The 27,229-nt window shown below is 38.3% G+C and overlaps 1 long non-coding RNA gene across 1 annotated transcript in view; it reads right to left on the reverse strand.

The window, feature by feature from the left end:
• LOC114676287 (uncharacterized) overlaps nt 1-27,229 on the reverse strand; it is a 279,737-nt gene that overhangs the window by 106,706 nt on the left and 145,802 nt on the right. The window contains exon 3 of the long non-coding RNA XR_013414529.1: nt 14,071-14,161. This is a non-coding gene — a long non-coding RNA (uncharacterized LOC114676287). The remainder of the gene's footprint in view (nt 1-14,070; nt 14,162-27,229) is intronic.

Here is a 27,229-nt window from a genome sequence, read left to right on the forward strand (position 1 = left end):
CTCATGTAAACCTCAGCACACCCCCGTGCAGTTAGTGCTATTATTATTTCCACTTTACTGATTAGGTAGCTGAAGCTCAGAATGGTTACAAACTTACCCAATCCAGTCAGTGGCAGAGCTGAGACTTTAGGTCATCTGATTTCAGGGTATCTGTTCTTAACACCATGCAACACTGCTTTAAAAAACTGTAAGTCACAATTCACTATAATTCATGGATTCCAAAATATGATTTTTTATGCTTGGCGTCTGTTCATTTTCATAACTGCAGAAACATGATAGGTAAGGTACACACAGACACTAAGATAAAATGTACTTTCTTTGTGAAATTAATCACCCACACTAAGAAAATCTAAAATGTGCCATAAAAAGAAGCAAATTGTCGGTGATAGCATTTGAAATTGTACCTTTGATTTTTATTCAGTCTGGAATATGTTGGAATAGAAAATGTATCATGAGCAATTTGTTGTCTAAAACACTAAAGTGGCTTTCTGGCAAACTAAGATAATACATCTCCTCATGTAAATTTTATTTGAATGCATAGAACTCTTACATTTAAACTTAGTAGTGCTACATTTTTCCAACTCTGTTAGTGGTGCATTTTTAAGATATATGACTAAAGAATCCAATTATACAACTCAGGGCACAATGAACATCCAAAAAAGGGCTTTAGAAATGCAGCAGACCTTACATTTACCTCTAAAAGGAAAAAACTAAAGCCACACAATTGAGGATTAATGAACGATATGCAAAATTTAGTGAATAATTTATTTAGCAAAATAGAGTACATGAAAGAGGTATGTGAAAAATTAGCACTGCCATTTCTGGAGGGTTTAATATTGTAAAATTGAAATACAAAAAGGGATGTACAGTTGGTTAAGAGAGAGAATTTTGTCGGTGGAGAGTAATGATCCAAACACGCTGATGTGTTTTTGATGGCACAGAGCTGTCATGAACTTCCCCAGCTCTATAGAATATTAAGAAATTCCTAGTAAAAGGCTCCTTCGTCTAGAAATCAAGTTAAAAATATAACATGGCTTAAAAGATGCATGTAGAGAACCTGGTAATGTTTGAGAATTTCAATTTTCTGATTTTTAAAATACACATCTTTTGACAAGCACCCTGCATAGTCAGAAATATAAATGTGCCTTGCATTACCAATTAGATGACATCCTGAAAATGTGTCTCAAGAACACATTTTTCACCATTGCTCTGTTATAACAGATTTACATTTAAAATGTAAGAACAATTCCCTCAAAATACTTCCATGCATGGTTCATCTATTGTCCCAAATAATTCAGCAAAAAAAGAAATCATGGTAGTCAAATATCACTTTTTTGGGTATACCTTATTAAAACAAAGTGAACTTTACTCAAAAAGCACATCAGCCACAGGAACATCAAATATTAAGATCTGCTTGACACTTAAGATGAAAATCAGAAATCTGCTACCCAGAAATCATGAAAATTTGCTTTCACATACTGCCTGATTAAATACTTTATTCGAAAGAAGACAGCTACATAAGTTGTTAGGAATGACTTCCAGACTTAATTTGAACACATTCACAAATATTCCTTGACTATATTATTTGTACCAAGAAATATTCAAGGCCGTGAGTTGAGGAATTTAAAGATTCCTTCCTTCTTTGAGTTTATTCAGTTAAGTAATGTGTATTTTGCCCAGGCACTTTTCCTTGACTGAGGATATGGTAGTACATAAGATAAAGTACCTGACCTCAAATAGTTGGAGTTGGCAATAAACAAGCAATCAAATAAATAAATATGTATTGGTAACATGAATTTCAGGTGGTGAAAAGTACAACGATGAAAAATAGAGCAACTCTATGGGAGAGTGCCAGCGACAGAGGGGTCTCTATTGTAGATGTGGCTTGCAGAAAGGACCTTGCTGAGGATGTCATTTTCACTAAGACCCGAATGAATGTCATGTGTAAGACCAGGGAAAATACAAGAAAAAAAAAGAGTTGCAACCTTGAGGCAGGAATCTGTTTGGCATGCCTAGGTCCAGCAAGAAGGCCAATGTGACTGGAGCAGAAAGAGGAAGAAAGGGAATAGAAACTCTGTGAGGTTGGAGAAGTCACTGGGAGCCAGATTATATAGCATCATGGTAAAAATTTCGGGTTTTGCTATAAACGTGATGAAAAGCTGTTGGCAGTTTGACTGTAGGGACTGACTCTGTCTTATGTTTTATAAGGTCACTCAGGTTGGGATATATTTTTAAGGTAGAGTCAACAGTGCTTGTTGATAAATTGAAATGAGGTCTGCAAAAAAAAAGAGGAATCAAGGGTAATGCCTATGACGTTTTTCTGAGCAACTTGATGACTCTGAATACATATATTGAGATAGGGAGCACTTCAAGAGTTGTGGTTTTGGTGAAGAAGATCAGGAGCTCATTTGTAATGTGCTTAATTTGAGTTGCCTATTAGACATTAAAATAGAGATGTCAAGGAAGTAAATGGGTATGTCTGGATTTTCTGAGATAGCTCCAGATATACATTAGGAAATCATAAGCATAAGCATGATATTTAAAGCCTTCATACAGAAGGAAATTTCCCCAGGAAATCAGTGCAGATAAACAAGGTTTAGAAGTTTGAGACATCAATGTTTAATGAGAAAACAATGGGAGGCCATAACAACTAATGTTGTAGGAAGAGAACTAGGAAAATACTCGTGGATGTTGAAGGTTGTTCTAATTATCTATTGATGCATAACAAATGATCCAAAAATTTAGCAGCATAAAACAATGCCTATTGTATATGCTTATGATTCTATGGCTCAGCAATTCAGGCAGGACCAAGTAGGCATGATTTATGTTTGGAACCTTAGCTGGGGTGGATCAAATAAGTGAAGATCGCTGGGTCACAAATCTAGGGTCTTAGTTCTTCTATACCCAGTCTCTTAGCATATTAGTTTGGACTCCATGACAGCATGGAGCTCTCAGGGTAGTCAAATGCCTTATGGAGTGGTTTAGGACTCTGAGAGACCAAAGCAGAAGTTGCCGTTCTCTTAAATGTTAGCCCAAATTGGCACAGAGTCCCTTCTGCCATAATTTATTGGTCAAATCATAACATTCAGCCCATATTTGATTAAAGGAGAAATAGACCCCACCTGATCATCTCTAATTTTCCTTGTCCATCTCTCCCACAGTGGTTAACTATTAAAAATTAGTTCACAGTGCAATCATCATTAAAATAGCCATATATACAAAGGAGCTGGGACAGAGAGGGCTGTGTCTGATGGATTAGGAGAAAGCTTGACAGAAGGACTTCATTTGGGTTTTAAAGACTAGATGGAGTTTGCTGGATGGAACAGCAGTAGTAGCATCTACAAATGGAAAGTTTCATGGAAGAGTACGCTGTGCTAAGGGAATGCAAATGTGCCTGCAGTGTGACCATGCTAGAAAGAGGAAACTTATCCAATAACCACTGGATGTCACTGGAAAGTTTTATTACAAAATTCCTCCTGTCAGTGTGTGGGATCAATCAGTATGAAAAGAATGGACATTAAAAAAATCATATAGGATCATATTGCAATTACAGTTTGGGAAAATACTGTCGGATTAAGTTATGGTTAGTGGGAATCAATAGGAGGGGAAAGACTTCAGAGGACTCAGCAAATATAGGATGGAACGATGAATTGCATTTACTTACTTATCCAATCTTTGTAGCACTTATTAGAAGCCTGGCACTGAATTGGGATTTAGAGAAACAAAAATGAATGGTGTGGTTCCTACCCCAGAGGGGCTCACAGTCTTGTGAGTATGATTTTGCCACGGGTTTAGAAAGGCCTGTGGAGACCTGGTGCGGTAGCTCACACCTGTAATCCCAACACTTTGGAAGGCCGAGGTGGGCAGATCACAAGGTGAGGAGATCGAGACCATCCCGGCTAACATGGTGAAACCCCGTCTCTACTAAAAATACAAAATAATTAGCTGGGTGTGGTGGCGGGCACCTGTAGTCCCACCTACTCGGGAGACTGAGGCAGGAGAATGGCGTGAACCTGGGAGGCGGAGCTTACAGTGAGCCGAGATTTCCCCACTGTACTCCAGCCTGGGAGACGGAATGAGCCTCTGTCTCAAACAGAACAAAAACAAAAAAAAAAAAGAAGAAGAAAGAAAGGCCTGTGGAATGTCTCAGAGCCTCTCGGTTGGAGCAGAAAAGTTACTGGTGAGTACAGATGCATGTATGTGATCTGCAGAAGCTAGTCAGGATCCAACTTGCATTTAATACATTTCCATAGATGGTTCAGTTGCCTTTTTCTGCCAACTCCTGAGCTTTCATCCAAGAGAAATCAGTGTTTGCTTTGCAAGGTAAAACATTGATTTAGCCTTCAGCCTAGATGTTCTCTGCTTGTTGAGCCCCATAGGCAACTTCACATCTACACTTTCATCCTGTCTCTTTCAACTACACTGTTTAAAAAAAGAACTTTCCTATTAAACACTGTTACTCTGAACAATCTCTAGCTTTTTACATTTCTAGCCAAGCTGTTTTCAAAATACCTGCTATTTCTTATAGACTTATATGGTTTTTAACCCTTTTGAAATTATATTGAACTAGTCCTACCTTTTGATGTATTCAGTTTAGCAAGTATCAGGGACAGTTTTAAATTGATGCTTCAGTTTGTGGCTTTGTTATAGACGGAAGATTTGTGGCTGAAAATAGGGCTAAATCCTACTTCTTGAAGTTGCTTATTTTAGAGTCTCTAGAATCAGGCAGGCATGGATTTGATTCTCAAGTTTTTAAAAACTACATGACTTTGACCAAATTAACTCATCTCTCAAAGTCCAAGTCTCCTCAATCTTAAAATGGGTCTAATACATGAGACGGTGTTTGGCTATAATGTGCAAAAGACATAATAAGGTACAAAAACAGACACAGTTCTGGGAATACCCAACACCTAGATTTAATGTGTTAATATTTTACTAATTGTTTTTCAGATTTTTATTTATTTATTTTGAGACCGAGTCTCGCTCTGTGGCCCAGATTGGAGTGCAGTGGCGTGATCTCAGCTCACTGCAAGCTCCGCCTCCCAGGTTCACACCATTCTCCTGTCTCAGCCTCCCAAGTAGCTGGGACTACAGGAGACTGCCACCACGTCTGGCTAATTTTTAGTATTTTTAGTAGAGACGGGGTTTCACCATGTTAGCCAGGAAGATCTCGGATCTCCTGACCTCGTGATCCACCCGCCTTGGCCTCCCAAAGTGCTGGGATTACAGGCATGACAGATTTTTAAAAATAAATGATATATATCAAGTGAACAATGTTTTTGAAGTGTAATCATCATTACTTGTAAATTGATTTTACTAATTTTAACTATTGCCAAGTATTTGATTTTGTAAATGAAATAAATATGCAATCATTTATTTAGCCATTCCGTCTATAATAGACATTAATGTGTTTCCATTTTTATATTACCAAAAATTCTGCAATAAATATTTCACACATTTCTATGTGGTCACACATATTTATCTTGTTCTTTCTCCCCATATATATATCTAAATCTTGATGAAGATTCTATTTAGTTTTAAAAGTATGTATCAGAGTGCCTTTGCACTTCTCTATGTGGACAACCATAATATATAGAAGTAACGACTTAACGACTTTTTTTTTTCCATTTCTTTGACAGGGACTTCCGGTTGTCTAACCCAAATGCCAATTTTTATATGGGCACCCTGCCACTCTTCTAAAAGACTACATCTTCCAGGCAATTTTGCAACCAGGTGTGACCCTGTGATTTCATTCTGGTCAATGAGATTTAAGCAAAGTGTTGTGTGGGACTTTAGGAAAGCCTCCTTAAATGGGAAAAGGTGAGCTTGTCTTCCTCACTACTTCTTCCTGAAATTACCTAAAATGAAAATTCATTGGCTGGGAGTTTACCTTAAACAGAAGGCCATATGCAAAACTCATACAGCAACAAGATAGAAGTATGGGTCCCTGATCACTTTGAAGCTATCACATCAATCCTGCCTGCCTGCCTGCCTCTAGATTCTCATTCCCTTCCTTCCTTCTTGCCTGCCTGCCTGCCTGCCTTCCTTCCTTCCTTCCTTCTTTCCTTCCTTCCTTCCTTCCTTCCTTCCTTCCTTCCTTCCTTCCTTCCTTCCTTCCTTCCTTCCTTCCTTCCTTCCTCTCTTTCTTCTCTCTCCTTCCTTCCTTCCTTCCTTCCTTCCTTCCTTCCTTCCTTCCTTCCTTCCTTCCTTCCTTCCTTCCTTCCTTCCTTCCTTCCTTCCGTGAGAGAGAAACTTCTATCTTATTTAAGGTATTATTATTTAAGATTTTTCTGTATGTACAGCTGAAACTAATCCTAATGGACACACTTTCCATTTCTCGTATCTCTTATCTGTTTTCCTTGAGCTATTGTGTTGCCTTTGACCTCCAGGAAAATACTGAATAATAGTGTTCATTGCAGCACTCCTTCTATTATTCTTACCTAAAATAGAAATGAATCAAAATCTTCTTCATTAAGTGTGATATTTGAGTTTTTGATATTAGAGTTTTTGTAGATATCTTTTATTATTAAGGGAGAAGAAAATAAAAAGTACATCTTATCTGTCATCATTATACTTTATCCCAGTTAAAATCAGAGAAGCAGCCATTAACTACTAGTAGATAGTTGCATACATTAAATCTGACCATATACAAGTTTTTAAAGGCTGTTGCTCTTTTAAAATATTTCTCTTTATTTTTAATGTTATACAACAGGGATATTTATAATCCAAATATAATCCATATGTACATGTAACAAAATAAATCTTATAATAAGATTATAACAAAATAATATAGCATACTAGTGAAATAGCCACAGTTAAAATTCCCATGTCAGAGAATTCCTAGTATTGCTTTGCAATTGACTTTTTCTTTGTTTGTTTGTTTGCCTGGCATTACTACAGACAGAAGAAACAAACTTTATCTTATGAACAAAAGATTCTTTTTGGTTCAGTATTCAATTTTTAATGATAGATTTCTGAACTTGGCTTTTAAAAAAGTAGGCTGGATAAATGAACACAAATAAATAACAAAATAAATTTCCAATCACGTGGTACCTATAAAGAAGGTGCTGCCTTTATTTTAAAGAAAGAGAAGCATTGATTAAAGACTTTTCAGAAGAGGCCGGGCGCGGTGGCTCAAGCCTGTAATCCCAGCACTTTGGGAGGCCGAGACGGGCGGATCACGAGGCCAGGAGATCGAGAGACGATCCCGGCTAACACGGTGAAACCCCGTCTCTACTAAAAAATACAAAAAAAAACTAGCCGGGCGATGTGGCGGGCGCCTGTAGTCCCAGCTACTCGGGAGGCTGAGGCAGGAGAACGGCGTAAACCCGGGAGGCGGAGCTTGCAGTGAGCTGAGATCCGGCCACTGCACTCCAGCCTGGGTGACAGAGCGAGACTCCGTCTCACAAAAAAAAAAAAAGACTTTTCAGAAGAAATAAAGAATAAGGAGGATCAATATCAAGACTTCAAAAGATGGATCAATAGGAAAGATTAATATTTTGATCATTCCAAAATATTTGCTTGTTATAGACACTGCAAAGTAACATCCATCTTTTATTTCTTTTCAGAAGCCGAATACCTGTTAAATGTTATATACATACTGTAACATTTACTTTTAATGCATGTGCAAATACTTCACAATCTCCTTCTCTTAAAATCCAACAAAGCGCCTGCCCACCCAGGTCTTTTCTATAGTATTTTAAACACACGTCTGAAGTTGTTGGCCATATGTGCTAGAACTCTAACTGCTGCATTCGTTTGCAGACACAGACAAGATTTGGATTAGCTACCCAATTTAGATTTTAAAAATTGTATGATCTATGTTCTGAATAGAACCTCAAACCACAATGTTTTATTACACAAAGGATTTGCAGTAATGACCCCATCAAAATATTCATGTTTATAGAAATAGTACTACCAGTATACAAGTTTATTTTTGCTCTTAAATATAGTAATATTGGAATGCATAAGGTTTCAAGTCAGCTGGATCTTTTATATTATGTTCATGTTTCTCATCTGTTGATTCAACTACTTAGAATATAACCTAAAGGAAGCAGATGGTAAGTGAGTGAATAAAGACCTGAATTCTAGTTCCATAATTATTTAACTAAGTCCCAGAGATTCATTGGTAAAGTAGGCTTTTTTTTTTCTCTCAGAGATAGTATATATGAATCCTCTCCAAGGGTGTTGATACTAATGATAATCTTCACTATGCAACTCTGTTCAAACAAAGCGCATATTTCAGGAAAAATTACCAGAGTATTTTTGTCATTTTGCAATGAAAACAAATAAGATCATTCTGCTTCCGCAATTGAAAAGATTCCAGAGGTTAAGAGGAAAGTCAAACAGAAGTTTGACATTTTATTTCAAGAATTACCTCTTCAAGTCAATCCATATTCTCAGATGACTTGTGGCACCTGTTTATATCATCCAAGGTAGAGCAGATGGAGTTACTACAGGTGAGACTGAATTTGGGAAACAGGAAAATGCCACAAGATTTATGCACTAACAGATCTGAAATTGAATCATATGAAATTTCAGTATTTGACTTTTTGACTTTCAAAATGACAATTTCATTTTGTTCAACCCAACATTATTAATGGCTAATATTTATTAAGCAGTAAGGGTTTTATATGTATTCAATTACTTATTCCTCATAACTATGCAGTGTGGCAGTAATTATAGTAACCCTTCCCATGTGAGAGATGATAAAATGAGTCACAAAGGGATCAGAAATGTCCCTCAGGTCACACAGCTAGTAAGTCTTAAAGCTGGGTTTAGGATCCAGGTGCTCTGGCTTTGATGCCCGGGCTCTTTACCTGCACTACACTGGTTATACACAAAACATAAATAAGGTCAAATTCATATTCCAGTTCTGGATTACAAAATGCCCCAAATTTCTATCCATTGACCTAAAGGTAAAGCTAAATTCCAGACCCACGTATATGACTTCCTCTTGGACAGCTTCACCTGTATGTACTTCAGATTTTTTCTACTCAACATCTTCCAAAAAAAACACCTTATTCTCTTTGTCCACACTGCTCAGTAGCCCATGCCAGAATTTTACGTTTCTCTTGGACTCCTCCTTAATTTCAAGTTCAATCAATTACCAGGTTCAGTCATATCTATTTCCTTATCTCTTTCATACCTACCTTCTTCCCTCCACCTCTACAACCAGAATTTCTCACCTGGGCAACTATAATAGGCTTCTATTTTTCTGCCTATGTCAACCATTGGTCTGCCTCAGTTCAATAATCCATCAATCACTGTGTGAATTTTTGAACATGTAAATCTGATCATGTTATACTTCCTCTTTCCTGATGGATAATTTGTATATAACTTATATTATTTTGCAACTCTTCACTGTTTTTTCCCATTCCTGCTAGTCTCAAGTTCCACGCAGAGAGTATTAGCCTATTGCATTTTGTAGTCACACTAATATACATACAATAGTGCTATGTTAAATGTGTGTAAACTGTGATTTATAATCATATTTCTTTATGTAATTGAGGTGCTTGTCACTTAAAGTATTCATTTCAATTTCTCAAATTATTTGCTTTTGTATTTCTCTACTTTAAAATGATTTCAGGTCATTTGCAGGTACATTACACAGCATGAAATGGCGCCATAGGACTTGTAATTGGCCTAAGGCTTCACTTTATAATTGGGCAGATCAAACTTCTTTGACTTATTAATTCTTATTTCTACTATAAACTGATATTTTTAAGGTTATTGGCATAGCATTTTATATTAACCCCGGTTCTTGTGGGGTTAGACTTTCATTTCTTCAGAAAGGATGGATTAAACAAAGTGAAGTCAATTTCTTCACAATTTCTTATATAAAGATGTCACCGGCATATTGAACATTTCGCTCATGTGTTCAGATGCACATATTCACAATTGTGTTTGTTATCCACTTACTCCTCACTAGAGATAAATAACCTATTTTATTGGAGTGTGCCAGTATGTTGTGATTTGTCATGTAAAACCTAATTTTTAATTAACTATAATTTTACTTTTTCAGTATGTTGGTTTGCAATATTCCTTACAGCAGAAAATAAGATGAATAAGCTGTCTATGCTTGGGGTCCTTGAGGTGTTCTATAATGTTTAGATCCTTTTGGTTAAATTTCTTTCTTTTTTTTTTTTTTTTTTTTGAGACAGAGTCTTGCTCTGTCGCCCAGGCTGGAGTGCCATGGCGCAATCTAGGCTCACTGCAAGCTCCGCCTCCTGGGTTCACGCCATTCTGCTGCCTCAGCCTCCCCAGTAGCTAGGACTACAGGCTCCTGCCACCACGCCTGGCTAATTTTTTTTTGTAGTTTTAATAGAGACGGGGTTTCACTGTGTTAGCCAGGATGGTCTCAATCTCCTGACCTCGTGATCCGCCCACCTTGGCCTCCCAAAGTGCTGGAATTATAGGTGTGAGCCACCGCACCAGGCCTTTTTTGGTTAAATTTCATGAGAATTAGAGGTAATGTGGCATTGGAGGAGGATGGCATTGATGTGTCGGGAACTAATAAGAAACAGAGTAGAGACTGGTCTGGCTTCTTTCTTCAAAAAATCCCAGGAAAATATACAGCACCAGAGCTTTTACTAATGGGTAGGCCTGGTTCTACGAGACAAAAAACATAAGTATCACTCTTCTTCCTCTATAATAATTTAGAACTGGTTCATCCAGGTCCCATTGGCATCTCCTTGTCCTTTCTCACTGGCCAGTATCATATCTGAGTTACCCCTAACCACATGAAAAAACATTTTGCTACCCTTCCCACCACATTGAGTTGCAAGTGACTTCTGAGACTATCTCAGGCTGTCTGATTGGACACTCCACAGCAATTTCTCTTGTTTGGCTGGACTTAAGGGAATGCTGTGAGGCCAGCCCTCACCCTGGGGTGCACTTGGAAAGTGAGACAAAGTTATTCTGAGATTTCCATCACCTCTACATCACTAGTCCTGCAGTCTGCCTGTAGATGGGGGACAAGGAGTAGATCCTTTCTGACCAACATCTAACTCTTGTGTTTTTCCTCTCTTTTCTTTTAACCCTTTATTTAACATGCTTTATTTAGTCTCAGGGACAGTAAAAACAGGCTTAAGCTAATCATATATTCTTCTAGATCATCTTCCCTTATGCCTTGTCCCTAGCTTTTTATTTTCAAAAGTCAGTAATTTAAGAAATAAAAGCTATCCAAATTGAAAAAGAGGAAGTCAAATTGTCTGTTTGCAGATTACATTGTCTTATATACAGAAAAACCTAAAGACTCCACCCAAAACTCTTAGAACTAATAAATTCAGTAAAGTTGCAGGATACAAAAGTAATATAAAAATCAGTAGCATTTTTATACATAATCAACAAACTAGCTGGAAAAGAAATCAAGAAGTCAATCACATTTACAATAGCTACAAAATACATAGGAATAAATTTAATCAAGGATGTGAAAGACTTCTATAAGAAAAACTGAAAAACACTGATGAAAGAAATGAAGAGGATACAAACAAATGGGAAGACACCCTATGCTCACGGATCAGACAAATTAATATTGTAAAAATGATAATACCATCCAAAACAATCTACAGATTCAATGCAATCCCTGTCAACATACCAATGGCGTTTTTCTAAAATTTGTATGGAGCTGCAAAAAACCAGGACTAGCCAAAGTAATCCTGAGCAAAAAGAAAAAAGCTAGAAGTATCACACTACCAGACCTCAGAATATACTACAAAGCTGTAGTAACGAAAATAGCATAGTATCGGCATAAAAACAGACACATAGACCAATGGAACAGAATAGAGGACCCAGAAATTAATTCACACATCTGTAGCTAAATGATTTTTGACAAAGGCAAGAACACTCATTGGAGAAAGAATAATCTCTTCGATAAATGGTGCTGGGAAAATTGAAATTCATGTGCAGAAGAATGAAAGTAAACTCCCACGCCTTACTCTATATAAAAATCAACTCAAAATAGATTAAAGATCCAAGTGTAAGACTTGAAGCTATAAAACTACTTGAGGAAAACAGAAACCTTCAGGACATTGGTCTGGAAAGACATTTTATGAAAAAGACCTCAAAAACTAAGCCGGGCACTGTGGCTTACGTCTGTAATCTCAGCACTTTGGGAGGCTGAGGAGGGTAGATCACCTGAGGTCAGGAGTTTGAGACTAGCCTGGCGAACATGGTGAAACCCCATCTCTACTAAAAACACAAAAATTAGCTAGGCATGGTGGCACATGCCTGTAGTCCCAGCTACTCAAGAGGCTGAGGCAGGAGAATCACTTGAGCCCGGTAGGTGGAGCTTGCAGTGAATGGAGATTGTGCCACTGCACTTCAACTCCTGGGTGACAGAGAGAGACTCTGCCTTAAAAAAAAGAAGAAAAAAAAAATCCACAGGTAATAAGAAAAATAAACACACGAGATTATATCAAGCTAAAAAGCCTCTGCACAGCAGCGAAGGAAACAATTAACAGAGTGAAAAGGCAGTCAACAGAATGGGATAAAATATTTGCAAACTACTCATTCACAGGGTATTGATATCCAGAATATACAAGGAATTTAAACATCTCAACAGCAAAAATAACAATCAGGTTAAAATATGGGTAAATAATTTGAACAGACATTTCTCAAAAGACATACAAATGACCAACAAATATATGAAACAATGCCCATCAGAGAAATGTAAATCAAAACCAAAATGAGGTATCATCTTATGCCAGTTAGGACGGCCTGTTAGCACAAAGACAAAAATTAACAAATGCTAACAAGAATGTGGAGAAAAAGGAACTCTTACATACTGTTGTTGGGAATGCAAACTAGTACAGCCACTATAAAGAATAGTTTGAAGTTTCCTCAAAAAACTACAATAGGACTGCCTATGACCCAGGAATCCCACTATTGGGAATCTATCCAGAGAAAAGGAAATCATTGTTTTGGAGAGACATCTGCACCCCCACATTTATTCACATTTATTGCGGCACTAGTCACAATAGCCAAGATGTGGAATCAACTTAGGTCTCCATCAACAGATAAATGAATAAAGAAAATATACTATACATATTAGATGAAGTACTATTCAGACATAAAACACAATGAAGTCATTTGTGGCAACATGGATGGGCTGGAGAACATTATGTTAAGTGAAATAAGCCAGAAACAGAAAGTTAAACATTGCATGTTCTTGTTCATATGTGGAAGTTAAAAAAAGTTGATCCCATAAAAGTAAAAAGTAGAACAGAGAGTACCAGAGGCTGGGAAGGGTAGAAGGAAGGGAAGGATAGGGGGAAATTTGTTAAAGGATACAAAATTATAGCTAGATAGAGGGAATAAATTCTACTGTCCTATATCACTGTAAGATGTCTGTAGTCAACACTAATATATAGTTTCCAATAGCTGTAAGGAGGATATTGAACATTCTAATCGAAAGAAATAATGAATACTTGAGATGATGAATATGCTAATTATCCTAATCTTATTTGTATTAGGGTTCTCTAGAGGGACAGAATAGGGTAGATACATAAAGGAGATATATGTGTGTGTGTGTGTGTGTGTGTGTATACATACAACAGATACCCTATCTCTAATAGGGTAGACATATAAAGGAGTTTATTAAGTATGGACTTACATGATCACAATAGGCCATCTGTAAGCTTCAGGAGCAGGAGTGCCAGTCCAAGTCTCAAAATTGAAGAACTCGGAGTCTGATGTTCAAGGGCAGAAAGCATCCAGCAAGGGAGAAAGATGTAGGCTGGGAGGCTAGGCCAGTCTTGCGTTTTCATGTTTTTCTGCCTGCTTTATATTTGGTGGCAGCTGATTAGATTGTGCCCACCAGATTAAGGGTGGGCCTGCCTTTCCCAGTCCACTGACTCAAATGTTAATCTCCTTTGGCAACATCCTCACAGACATATCCAGGAACAATACTTGCATCCTTCAATCCAATGAAGTTGACACTCAGTATTAACCATCACATCACTGTTCATTCTTTGTATTGAAACATCACTATGAACTCCATGAGTACGTGCAATTATTATTTGTCAATTAAAAATACAAATTTTAAAAAATGTCAAGAATTTGCCTTACCTGCCATTGTCTCTGTTGTGTCATCCTTCCCAGAGGAGAATAGGTACTGAATATTTTTACTGCTTATTACCGCTTGAAGGAGGAAAGGTAGCTAAAAATATAGAGAAGAAAAACAGTAGTTATTATATCAAAAGTTTTTTGTACTATATGCAATTTTATTTTGGTTGTTTTATTATAGTTTTAATCTTACTTAGTCATTACTATAGTAAAAACTTAATTCTGGTTAATTAAAGCTAATATTTTTAGTATTAGCAAAGCATTACAAGAACAAATTTTAAAATATTTAGCCTTATTACAAGCCCATTGTCAGAATTAAAATGTACCTGGAATAGGCTTCCTATATGTGTTTCAATTGGTTTATGTTATATATATATTTTTTACTTATAAGTAAAAATCATTTGTAATTAGGATACCAATGAACCAGGCTATATTTAAATTACACTTTATTACTCATTGGCTTTAGCAAGTTAAATCTAGCAGTATCATTCTTTTAATGTGTACCTTTTAAACTAATGAGAATTTATTTCACTATGCTGTAGAATAAAATGTCAAATAAGGAGAAGCCACAAATATTTATTTTATTTATGGGTCATAGCATTCTCAAAAACTGTATCTAGAAATTAAAAAGTTGAAATAGAAAAAAAAAAAACAAAAAAACCCTAAGCAAAAAGAGTTTAAGAAGTGCTAGATCCAGGAATAGAAAACCAAACATCGCATGTTCTCCTTCATAAGTGTGAGTTCCCACTCATTGGGAGGGACCCAAGGAGAGGAACATCACACACCGGGGCCTGTCAGGGGTGGGGTCAAGGCGAGGGAGAGCATTAGGACAAATACCTAATGTATGTGGGGCTTAAAACCTAGATGACAGGTTGATGGGTGCAGCAAACCACCATGGCACATGTATACCTATGCAACAAACCTGCACATTCTGCACATGTAACCCAGAACTTAAAGTATATGTATAAAATAAAGAAGGGCTAGATCCTTTCAGGTGGTTTCTGAAATCAGCTACCGAAGATATTTGGTGTACTTTTATTCCTGTCAGTTCTAGCAAAGATTATGGAAAAACAAATAATTTGTAAATGCTGAGAATTGTACTTACTTCAGAGGATTATTGTAAGAATTAGTTGAGAAACCCAGAGCCTGGCACATGATAAATTCTCAATAAATGCATAATAAATATGTTTCTGATGGCATCTGGGAGGAAACTATATCAGAAAAAGGACAAAACTGTTCCTGATCCTGTACAGAAAGTAAGACCTCCTGGACTGTGATGTCCTTCAAGGGTTAGGTGCTAGGGTTCGCAGAGCACATAGCTTTAATGGGAAGGGAAGGTCATTCACAGGGAACAGGGAGAGTTAGGACAGATGCTGAGAATCTAATAGGATGGGGAATGCAAAGGATTTTGAACACAGGCAAAAGACATTTGGCCTGCCAGAGAACAGCCAAGGTGTTCCAAACATGAAGCAACTTCCAAAAAGTGAAGATTCACAGGCAAGATAAGTTACCAGAGAAAGAAAAAGAATAAAGGGAAAGCACTCTCAGAGGATATTGTAGGGAGGGCAGCAAAGCTCTAGCAATAAGACAGTAAGGCACTGAGTAAATGACAGGTTTCCAGCTGAGCTCTTCCTTCTATAGAAGCAGAAACAGATCAAGAGCAAGACCCAGACACTGACAAGAAAATATCTAGCTGTTAAAATTCACTTAGGATTAGTTATCAAAATTAAAATAGATATGGTACTTTAAAAAAAGGCATTAATGCATATTATATAATTATACTGTATGATTATTCTTAAGCGCACATTTATCTTATTGAAGTTTCAGTAAAGAATTCTGAGAAATGATTATATTTTTATAAACCATCTGGTTTAGCTGCAGGCAAACTCGGAGAAAAATATATCTGATGAGGTTAATCTTTTTCATTTCCCAACAAATCAGAACAAAGACTGAGGAGAAGAAGGGATATTCAGAATTGAAACAACGAATGTAAAGGGACTTAAATATTTGTATATACAATTTTTGACATTTTAAACATTACTTGAGAACCAGTTTTCTTCACCACGATTATGTTAAATCTTCCTTCATTTTATATAAGATCAAATGTGATATATTAAGTCAGTATTTTGAGGTAATTAGTACATTTAAGACCACAGTCATTTGGGGAGCTAACAGTGGGGGACTTCATAAACTAAGGTCCCTGAACTGTCTTTCCATGTGGAGAATGATTAATTCAAGACCACCACCCACATGCAATAATACAGTTTTCCTGCATTCTCTGCCTCCTTGTTTTTACATCTTCGGTCTCATTTTCTCTTCACTCTGTATGATTCTAACCCCTTCCCTCCCTGATATCATCACTTAATATTTACTGCTTTTCTTTCCAAAAAAGTACACTAAAGAGAAAAAAAGTCAAATGTAGAATCATCAGTTCTTTGTTTAATGGTATTATTGAAATTTAAAGAAATAATTTAATTTAGGTTCAATTTAAATTGTTTACTTGTCTTGGATTCTTATTAGCGCCTTTTTTTTTTTTTTTTTTTTTTTTTTTTTTTTTTGAGATGGTGTCTGGCTTAGTCATCCAGGATGGAGTGTAGTTGCTCAGTCTCACTGCAACCTCTGACCTCTGCCTCCTGAGTTCAAGTGATTCTCCTGCCTCAGCCTCCTGAGGAGCTCGGATTACAGGCACCTGTCACCATGCCTGGCTAATTTCTGAATTTTAGTAGAGATGATGTTTCACCATGTTGGTCAGGCTGGTCTTGAAATCCTGACCTCAAGCAATTCACCTGCCTTGACCTCCCAAAGTGCTGGAATTACAGGCATGAGCTACCGTGCCTGGCCTTATTCTTACACATGTAATTGATTATTTAATAACATTTAATTTCTGACTTTTCTAATTCAACCTTAGAATTAAAGGCATTAGTTTAGCAGTGGACCAGAAGCTGTGCACAGAGCAAAGTCCTTGTCCTTATAAAGTGTATATTACAGAAAGAGATATAGAAAAAAAAATAGAGAAATATAAGATATAATTTTAGGTACTGATGGGTGTTATAAGAAGAAATATATAGAGTATGAATTGAGAAAATGGCGGGCAGGGATTTGTTTTAGACAGAGTTGGTGTGTGAAAGTGAACAAGAAAGGGATGAATGTAGAGTTCAAAAGGACATAGCTCATGGAGGGCCTTAGAAGTCTTGGCGAGGACTTTATTCTGAGTTTGATGAGAATCCATTGGAGGGATAATGTCAGAAGATTGATAATATGATTAACACTTAAAAAGAATTACTTTAGCTACTATAGCAATATGAAGATGAACATCAAAGAGGAGACAAGTCAAGATTATGCAGCAGTTAGAAGAGGAAGGGATGGGAAATGGTCAGGTTTGAGTTACGTTTCGAAGTAGAGATGATGGTATTTGATAATGGTATTTGGACACTAGATGATTAGTTTAGCACTTAAAGTTATAAAGATCTTAAATGAGTTTTTGTTTGATAGAGGGCATAGCTCTCATCCTCCCATGTTGGGAATAAGCCCCCCAAAATCTGGCCATAAACTGGCCCCAAAACTGACCATAAACAAAATCTCTGCAGCACTGTAACATGTTCATAATGGCCCTAACACCCAAGCTGGAAGGTTGTGGGTTTATGGGAATGAGGGCAAGGAATACCTGGCCCGCCCAGGGTGGAAAACTGCTTAAAGGCATTCTTAAGCCACAAACAATAGCATAAGCAATCTGTGTCCTAAGGGCATGTTCCTGCTGCAGTTAACTAGCCCTACCTATTCATTTAATTCGGCCCTTCCCTTCGTTTTCCATAAGGGATACTTTTAGTTAATTTAATATCTATAGAAACAATGCTAATGACTGGTTTGCTGTTAATAAATGCTTGGGTAAATCTCTGTTCGGGGCTCTCAGCTCTGAAGGCTGTGAGACCCCTGATTTCCCACTTCACACCTCTATATTGCTGTGTGTGTGTCTTTAATTCCTCCAGCGCTGCAGGGTTAGGGTCTCCCCAACCAAGCTGGTCTCGGCAAGTGGCGTCCATTGTGGGGGCTAGAATCCAGGTCAAAGAGTCACCAGAGTGACAGTTGGAATGGAAAACTAGCTGGAGGACACTCAAGTACTCTTAAAGCAATCCCTGTGGTGAGTAAGAAGGGGAGCTCGGAAGTGTCAGGGTAACAGTGGGACAGGTGTAGGGTCTGGTTCGTTCCACCTTGGAACTTTTTCACACTAATGAGAAGGAGAAAGGAGAGTATAGCGAAGTAACAAGAGGTTACAGAACATGTTTATTTGCCAGCTAAAGCTAAAGTGGCAAAGGAAGGAGAGGTTCATTGCTACTCTTCTGCACCCCCTCATTATCATTTTGAAGAAAATGACCCCCCAGATCTTTCTTTTCCGGAGGACACTGGGTGAAAAGTAGTTACCCCAGTGACTGTTCAAGCAGCTCCTCGAGCAACTGCTCTTAGTTCTATTCAGGCAGGAATTCAGCAAGCTAGATGAGAGGGTGATTTAGAGGCTTGGCAGTTCCCTGTTAGAATACACCCCCTGGATCAAGAGGGAAATATTGTATCTACATTTCAGCCTTTTCCTTTAAAATTACTCAAAGAATTAGAACAAGCAATAAGTCAGTATGGACCAGGTTCTCCTTTTGTAATGGGACCTTAAAGAATGTTACTGTTTCCAGTCGGATTATTCCTACTGAGTGGGACGCTCTTACTCGAGCTTGTCTAATTCCTGCTCAATTCTTGTCAATTAAAATTTGGTGGAGAGATGAAGCTTCCATTCAGGCTCCTCACAATGCCCAGGCCCAACCTCAAATTAATATAACTGTAGACCAACTTTTGGGGGTTGGCAGCTGGGCTGGTTTAGATGCACAACTGGTCATTCAGGATGAAGCCATAGAACAGTTTAGAGGAGTGTGCATTAGAGCTTGGGAAAAAAAATCACTTCAGGTGGAGAACAATACCTTTCCTGTAGTGCTATAAAACAGGGACCCAGAGAACCATATGTTGATTTTATAGCTCGGTTACAGGAGTCTCTTAAAAAGATGATTGCAGATTCGGCTGCTCGGGACATAGTGTTGCAGTTACTAGCTTTCAACAATGCTAATCCCAATTGCCAGGCTGCTTTGCGACCCATCAGAGGGAAAGCACATTTAGTTGATTATATCAAGGCCTGTGATGGTATTGGAGGTAATCTGCATAAAGCTACCTTGTTGGCACAGGCAATGGCAGGACTGAGGGTGGATAAAGGAAATACTCCATTTCCTGGAGCTTGTTTTAACTGTGGGAAGCCTAGTCATACTAAAAAAGAATGTAGAAAAAGTCAAGTCAGGCCGCCAGATAGGGGAAAAAAGAAAACTGTTGAGCCTGAAATATATCCAAAATGTAAAAAACGAAAACATTGGGCTAGTCTGTGTCACTCTTAAGTTTGATAAAGAAGGGAACCCTATTTTGGGAAACACCAGGAGGGGCCCATCCTGGGCCCCGTTCTAAACCGGGGCATTTCCCGCTTGGGCCAATCCCTCACGCCTGTACAATGTCTGTCACCCACCACAGCCAGTAGTGCTGCAGTAGATTTATGCTGCACAAAAGCTGTGAGCCTTCTGCCTGGGGAACCCCCGCAAAAGGTCCCAACAGGAGTCTGTGGACCCTTGCCAGCAGGGACAATAGGATTACTTTTAGGAAGATCTAGTATAAGTTTAGAAGGCGTACAAATACATACAGGAGTCATTGATTCAGATTACAATGGGGAAATTCAAATTGTTATGTCTACTTCTGTTCCCTGGAAAGCAGAGCCAGGAGAGCGCATAGTACAGCTCCTGATTGTGCCGTATGTGGGAATGGGAAAAAGTGAAACTAAACGAACAGGAGGATTTGGGAGCACAAATAAACAAGGCAAAGCAGCTTATTGGGTAAATCAAATTACTGATAAACATCCTACCTGTGAAATAACTATTTAGGGAAAGAAATTTAAAGGTTTGGTAGATACAGGAGGGGACATTGCAATAATTTCTCCACAGCACTGGCTGTGCATGTGGCCAATTCAACGTGCTCAATTTAACATAGTTGGAGTTGGTAAAGCCCCTGAAGTATATCAAAGTAGTTATATTTTGCATTGTGAGGGGCCCAATGGACAATCTGGGACTATTCAGCCAATTATAACTTCTGTAAAACTTATGGGGAAGAGATTTATTACAACAATGGGGAGCACAAGTTGTAATTCCAGAACAATTATATAGCCCTCAAAGTCAACATACAATGCATGAAGTGGGGTATGTCCCTGGTATAGGACTAGAAACAAAATTTGCAAGGTTTGAAAGAACCGTTTCAAGCAGAAAGGCAAAGTTCCCGCCAAAGATTAGGAAATAATTTTTGATGACGGCCATTGTTAAGCCTCCAGAACCTATACCTTTAAAATGGCTAACAGATAAGACAATTTGGATAGAACAATGGCCACTAAGTAAAGAAAAACTGGAGGCTTTAGAGAAATTAGTTGCCGAACAATTGGAAAATGGGCACATAGCTCCAACATTTTCTCCTTGGAATTCTCCAGTTTTTGTAACTAAGAAAAAATCAGGTAAATGGAGAATGTTAACTGACTTAAGAGCTATCAATTCAGTTGCAACCTATGGTAGAATTACAGCCAGGATTGTCTTCTCCTGCTATAATTCCAAAAAATTGGCCTTTAATAGTCATAGATTTAAAAGACTGTTTCTTTACTATCCCTTTAGTTGAGCAAGACTGTGAATGGTTTGCAGGTTTGCAGTTACAATTCCTGCAGTAAACAACCTGCAGCCTGCTAAGCATTTTCACTGGAAAGTGTTGCCACAGGACATGTTAAACCGTCTATTTGCCAGATGTATGTGGGGCAAGCAATTGAACCTACTCATAAAAAATTTTCACAGTGCTACGTCATTCACTATATGGATGATATATTTTGTGCTGCCCCCACTGGATAAATATTACTCCAATGTTATGATCACTTGTAAAATTCGATTTCTCACGCTGGTTTAATTATAGCTCCTGAAAATACTCAGACTACTACTCCTTACTCCTACTTGGGGACCTTAGTAAATGACACTACCGTTGTGCCACAGAAAGTAACCATACATAGGGATCAACTAAAAACATTAAATGACTTTCAAAAATTACTCGGGAGTATTAATTGGATACAACCTGCTCTAGGCATTCCTATCTATGCCACGAGTAATCTGTTTGCTATCCTTAGAGGAAATACTAGTCTCACTAGCCCTTGGCAATTAACAAAAGAGGCTAGGGCAGAGTTACAACTGATTGAGAAGCAAGTCCATAAAGCTCAGATAAATAGAATAGATCCAGAGAAGACTCTAGATTTGCTAATTTTTTTCAACTCAGCATTCACCTACTGGTGTTATTGTCCAAGAACAGGACTTAGGAGAGTGACTTTTTCTTTCACATACTAATTCACAGACTCTAACTCCTTATTTAGATCAAATTGCTACTATGATAGGGATTGGGAGAACTTAGATTGTTAAATTACATGGATATGCTCCTGGAAAAATTATTGTCCCTCTCACGAAGGCACAGATACAGCAAGTTTTTATAAATAGTCTTACTTGGCAAACCCATTTAGCTGACTTTGTGGGTATGCTAGATAATCATTTTCCTAAAATGAAGCTGCTTCAGTTTTTGAAATTAACTAATTGGATTCTCCCTAAAATAACTAAATTTAAACCAGTTGAAGGTGCTGAGAATGTTTTTACAGATGGGTCTAGCAATGGTAAAGCTTCTTATTCTGGCTCAAAAAGTAAAGTTTTTCAGACACCCAAAAAGTGGAGCTTGTAGCTGTAATTGAGGTATTAACTGCTTTTGATATGCCTACTAATGTGATTTCTGATTCTTCATATGTGGTTCACTCCACACAGTTAATTGAAAATTCTCAGTTATGATTTCATACAGATGCACAACTGATGACTTTATTTACCCAACAGCAAACAGCAGTTAGAAGTAGAATGAACTCTTTTTACATCACTCACATTAGGATGACACAGTTACACATGCTTTCTGATCTCAACATCTACCATAATAAATCCGCTCATATAATTGAGGCATACCGCCCACAAAAACCTATTTATAAACAGGATTGGACGCAGTTAGAAAAATGAATGTACTTGTTTAGGAAGATTGCTTTGCAGAACAGGCAGAGGTGCTGCACAACGATTCCTATGGAATCATTATTAATTGGTCCCCTAAGGGGATGTTTAGCTTGAATTGCACCTCTCAGTCTGTGTGCCATGGTCACACTATGTTCAGATGATCTGAACAAAATGGTCAGATGGTAGAAATGATAAGAAGTATGGCAAAAGTTCTTATGATCTGGAACCACAGTGGTATAGTGGCACCTCAACTTCAAATGATATGGCCCACTCTAGGAGCTAAACATAAGGATTTGTGGAAACTATTAAATACTCTCAATAAGATCAAAATTTGGGAAAGAATAAAAAAGCATCTAGAAGGACACTCTACAAACTTGTTTTTGGATATAGCAAAATTAAAAGAACAAATTAAAGCATCCCAGACACACCTGACCTTAATGCCAGGAAATGGAGTGCTTAAAGGAGCTGCAGACAAATTAGTAGCTAGTAACCCATTTAAATGGATAAAAACACTTGGAAGCTCTGTGATTTCAATGATGATTGTGCTTTTAATCCATGTCGTTTGTCTTTGTATAGTCTGCAGACGTGGATCCCAACTCCTGCGAGAAGTAGCTTACCGTGACAAAGCTGCCCTTGCTTTTATCTCTTTGCAAATAAAAGAAGGGAGACATGTTGGGAGCAAGCCCCCCAAAATCTGGCCATAAACTGGCCCCAAAACTGGCCATAAACAAAATCTCTGCAGCACTGTAACATGTTCATAATGGCCCTAACGCCCAAGCTGGAAGGTTGTGGGTTTATGGGAATGAGGGCAAGGAATACCTGGCCCGCCCAGGGCGGAAAATCGCTTAAAGGCATTCTTAAACCACAAACAATAGCATGAGTGATCTGTGTCGTAAGGGCATGTTCCTGCTGCAGTTAACTAACCCAACCTATTCATTTAATTTGGCCCATCCCTTTGTTTCCCATAAGGGATACTTTTAGTTAATTTAATATCTATAGAAACAATACTAATGACTGGTTTGCTGTTAATAAATATACGGGTAAATCTCTGTTCGGGGCTCTCAGCTCTGAAGGCTATGAGACCTCTGATTTCCCACTTCACACCTCTATATTGCTGTGTGTGTGTCTTTAATTCCTCAGTGCCACTGGGTTAGGGTCTCCCTGACCCAGCTGGTCTTGGCAATCCCATATAAAGGTGGTCTGCCGCCCCATCTTCTACATGGTATCACATGCAAAGAAATTTAACATTCTAATAAATGCATTGTAAGAAATTCAAAGTTTTCTTGAGTTCTCTTGGAAAGTAACATGACCAGTCATCTTATCATCCCTTTCACCACCTCCTTTGCCCTCTGATTCTTATGTGGCTCAATAGCCACACCACATTCATCCTCCTCCCTCTCTCGTCAGCTCTCACTGAGTTCAATCAGCATCAGCTCATCTCTCTCTATTCCTCTCCTCTTGTCCGTTGGGGGTCTCTCTTTCTACCTATTTTGACTTGAAACACTCTTGACTTTCTCAAAGATGAAGTGAGGTGCTGCTTTGGGTGTTTTAGATTACTCTTCTCTGCCCACCACCCACTCAGCACAGTGGAGGCCAGGCCAGCAGCCACTATGTCAGTCAGCAAGGCCTCCTAAGTCTCAAAAGTCAGGGAATGAAGGGAAGTGTTTGAGACTCATACACTAATACCTGCTGCCTCTTCTACACTTATTATTAGCCAAGAGTCAGAAAGCACAGGTCAAAAACACCTGGAAATCAGTTTAACTTAAATTTGAACTAGAAATGTCAATAGGACATTTTGAGAAACAATACCTAAAAGTAATCATCTTATTCTAAATACTTACTTGTATTCATAAATAATTGTTTTACAAATCAAATGATCATTGTTATGGCATAAAATACATCATGTGTCATTTAGGTATGCAATGTTTCAAACTTTCAACTGATTTAGGAATCATTATTCTAAAATCTCTAATTTGCAGGGACTTGACTCTTCCTTATTTTGATAATTCTATTTGTAAATTTTTGTTTCCTTTTTAAGTTGTAGGTTTTTGTATTAATTTTTCTAAATTTATTTTTATTCACTCAACTATTGTAAAATATGACTGGGCCAGGTGCAGTGGCTTATTCCTGTAATCTCAGCACTTTGGGAGACTGAGGCAGGTGGATCACCTGAAGTCAGGAGTTTGAGACCAGCCTGGCCAACATGGTAAAACCCCATCTCTACTAAAAATACAAAAACTAGCTGGGCATGGTGGTGTGTGCCTGTAATCCCAGCTGCTTGGGAGGCTGAGGCTGAAGAATCACTTGAACCCAGGAGGCAGAGGTTGCAGTGAGCTGAGATCGTGCCATTGCACTCCAGCCTGGGCAACAAAAGCAAAACACTGTCTCAAAAAAATATATATATATATATTACACCAGTTGATTAGTATTTGCAAATACAACTGTAATTCTTTGCTTATAAAATTTTGAACAGCTATGCTTTGGTGAGACACATGTTTAATACCAAATAGAGCAAAAGAACTACTAAATAAGATATATCTTTGTGAATGTTTTAATGAGTTATATAGTAACAATTTCTATTCCCTATAATATACTCAAAATTGCTTATAGTTAAGTACGGTACATTAAGTACAGTACTATGATTGTGACTTTTTTTTTTTTTGAGACCGGGCCTTGCTCTGTCACTCAGGCTGCAGTGCAATGTTGCAATCTCAGATCACTGCAACCTCCGCCTTTCAGGTTCATGTGATTCTCATGTCTCAGCCTCCAGAGTAGCTGGGAATACAGGCGAACGCCATCACCCCTGGATAATTTTTGTATTTTTAGTAGAGACAGGGTTCTACCATGTTGGTCAGGCTGGTCTTGAACTCCTGACCTCAAGTGATCTTCCCACCTCGGCCTCCCAAAACACTGGGATTACAGGTGTGAGCTACTGCACCTGGCCTGATAGTGACTTTAAAACTTTTTATTTTGAAAAAGAAAAGTTATCTTAACAAGGTCTTTTTTTTCCTCTATTTTCATTTTTTTTCAACCACATAACTTCTTATGAGCTTGCTAAATACTGTCCTATGTGAATACATATATAAATATGTATTTAAACTAGACATGCAGTTTCTGGCTCTTGGATAATAAATGCAGGAGAGGCAACAGGTTTCAAGCCTGTATGAGTCTCCAAGTCTGCCCCTTATTCCCTGATTTTTGAGGCTAAGGTGGCCTTGCTGCTGCCATGGCTGCTGGACTGGCCTCTGCTGTACTGAGTGGGTGGTGGGTGCACAGAGAAAAGAAATCAAAGACACCCAGAGCAGCACTTCAATTCACCTTAAATATATAAGAAGGCCTTTTTTATGCTTATCATCACTGGCCATCAGAGAAATGCAAATCAAAACCACAACGAGATGCCATCTCACACCAGTTAGAATGGCGATCATTAAAAAGTCAGGAAGCAACAGGTGCTGGAGAGAATGTGGAGAAATAGGAATGCTTTTACACCATTGGTGGGACTGTAAACTAGTTCAACCATTGTGGAAAACAGTGTGGCGATTCCTCAAGGATGTAGAACCAGAAATACCATTTGACCTAGCCATTCCATTACTGGGCATATACCCAAAGGATTATAAATCATGCTGCTATAAAGACACATGCACACGTATGTTTACTGCGGCACTATTCACAATAGCAAAGACTTGGAACCAACCCAAATGTCCATCAATGATAGACTGGATTAAGAAAATGTGGCACATACACACCATGGAATACTATGCAGCCATAAAAAAGGATGAGTTCATGTCCTTTGTAGGGACATGGATGAAGCTGGAAACCATCACTCTGAGCAAACTATCGCAAAGACAGAAATCTAAACACTGCATGTTCTCACTTATAGTGGGAATTGAACAATGAGAACACTTGGACACCGGGTGGGGAACATCACACATTGGGGCCTGTTGTGGGGTGGGGGGAGTGGGGAGGGATAGCATTACGAGATATACCTAATGTAAATGACGAGTTAACGGGTGCAGCACACCAACATGGCACATGTATACGTATGTAACAAACCTGCATGTTGTGCACATGTACCCTAGAACTTAAAGTATAATTAAAAAAAAGAAAAGAAAAAGAAGGTCTTTTTTGAGACACAAATGAAACATAATTGCTTCTCATACTTAATGTTTTGTAATTAACATTTTCCTCTGTCAATAACATCTATTTTAAAATGTAATACTTTCGGAAAGTGAGAAGAATTCTGAAGAATACAAAAAAGGATATTGTGCTCCCAAGCAATTCAAGGGAGGATAATGTACTAAATCAGACTATAGGGGCAGGGAAGTTGCACTAAGGAGGTACCTGAACTGAGAAGTTATGATGGTCAATTTTCTGTCAACTTGACTGGGCCATGGGATGCCCAGACATTTGATCAAACATTATTCTTGGAGAGTCAGTCAATGTTATCCTGGATGAGATTAACATTAGAATTGGTAGACTGAGTATAGAAGATTGCCCTCCCTAATGTGAACGAGCCTCATCCAATCAAGTGAAGAAGTGAATAGAACAAAAAGGCTAAGTATGAGGGACTCCTCTTGCCTGACTGGGTGAGCCGAAACATCAGTCTTCTCCTCTCTTTAAACTCAGACTGAATAACTGCCTCCTCTTGGGTCTCAAGCCTACCACTTCTCAGATTGGAACTAGTACTGTTGGCTCTCCTAGTTTTCATACCTTTGGACTCAACCTAGAACCTAGACCAGTTGGCTCTCCTTGGCCTCCAGTTTGCCTGCTGCAGATCTTCTGACTTTCTACCTTCCTAAATCACATGAGCATTTTTTTTTTCTTTTTCTTTAAGATGGAGTCTTGCTCTGTTGCCCAGGCTGGAGTGTAGTGGTGTGATCTCGGCTCACTGCAACCTCCATCTCCTGGGTTCAAGCAATTCTCCTGCCTCAGTATCCTGAGTAGCTGGGACTACAGGCACCCACCACCATGCCCTGGCTAAATTTTGTATATTTAGTAGAGATGGGGTTTCACCACGTTGGCCAGGCTGG

This window comes from Macaca mulatta, chromosome 2, assembly GCF_049350105.2.
Source record: "Macaca mulatta isolate MMU2019108-1 chromosome 2, T2T-MMU8v2.0, whole genome shotgun sequence".
Lineage (NCBI taxonomy): Eukaryota > Metazoa > Chordata > Mammalia > Primates > Cercopithecidae > Macaca > Macaca mulatta.